The sequence below is a fragment of the Solanum pennellii genome, chromosome 1 (genome assembly GCF_001406875.1).
Source record: "Solanum pennellii chromosome 1, SPENNV200".
NCBI classification, from domain to species: Eukaryota; Viridiplantae; Streptophyta; class Magnoliopsida; order Solanales; family Solanaceae; genus Solanum; species Solanum pennellii.
The window spans coordinates 98,072,300-98,073,737 of NC_028637.1; positions in this window are offsets into that span (position 1 = coordinate 98,072,300).

Here is a 1,438-nt window from a genome sequence, read left to right on the forward strand (position 1 = left end):
GTTGGTATGGTGGGTGGGGGATCGAAAGAGAGTTTTGAAAAATATTTTTTTTAAAATTTTTTAAAGAAAAGTCATTTTCTTAAAATTGTTGATTTGAATAATAAATATTTAATCAAATTAAATATAAAAAAATTAAAAAATATCTTTTAAAAAATATTTTCTTTTACACTAAATACATTTTCCAAAACTTCCCATTTATTTTCTTGAAGTATGTAAATGATAAAGCCAAACTTCATCTATACATATTTCTATGTTCTTTCTTTGCGAAGAGACAAAGAAAGAGAACATACTTTTCCCTCAGTTTTTAGGGATTTTCTTTTAAGATAAATTTTCGTTAGATATTAAAAAAGTTTGTTAAATAGTAAAGATATATTTAATATTGGGTGAAAATTCTTAAAAATAGTGTCTTTGACACGCTTTGAACTATGAAAATTTTCTAAAAGTATTTTCCATTAAATTTTCAAGATTATATAATTATAAAAAATTTACTTTCTTAAACTATGTATAAGTCAAAATCCAATAAATAAAGTAAAATTTATTAAAAATAGATATATATATATATATAGTATTTTTTATTAGATAGGAAAAAAATTGCATCTCAATAGGTGACTTCAAATTTATTAGCAATTCTGCACTTTAAAAACTAAAAGTAAATAAATTAGATTTTTTAAAAAATACCTCCAATTCATTTTTTAAATAAATTAGATTTTCTAAAAAAAATAATACCTTCAAATTATATTTAGTGCTAGGACATTGATATGTTTGAGCCACGCGTGATCATGAGTAGTACTCCATTAGTTTATTTTTAATTGTTATACAACGTTTTTCAAAAGTGAATTTAACTAATTTTCAAAGTTAAGTTCGATTTATATTATTTGATATTTTAAACAATAATATATATATTTAAATACTATACAAAAAAAACCATAGATCACAAGTTTTGCATATCAAGATGATAAAAAAATATTGGGTAAATGTATAAGTATCTTCTAGACTATGCCACGAAATTTAGAGACACACATAAACTTAACTAGAGTCCTATGACATGTTAAAGAGAGTGTACACACTCTCGTTAAGACAGGTGATGAGCGTACAAATTGGATACATGTCAGTTTTTAATTGGTCACTTTGTAATTAGTTGGTACACATATTTATTGATAATAAAACTTATATATATTTAATTATTTTTTTCCTTTCTTTCAAAATATTTGTTTTAATTTAGTTTCACTTTCATTTTTTAATTGATTTATTATCTTTTCACTTTTAATTATTTTAATAAATTGTGTGTATTTTAAAAAATAATTTAGAAGTGTCCTTTAATTTTAATATTTTTATATTTTTATATTTTATTTTATTTTCTTCACTTATTTTGATATCCGTTCAAAATTAATTTATTTTAAATAAAAGATGTTTGATATCAAATCAAAACGAAAGACAA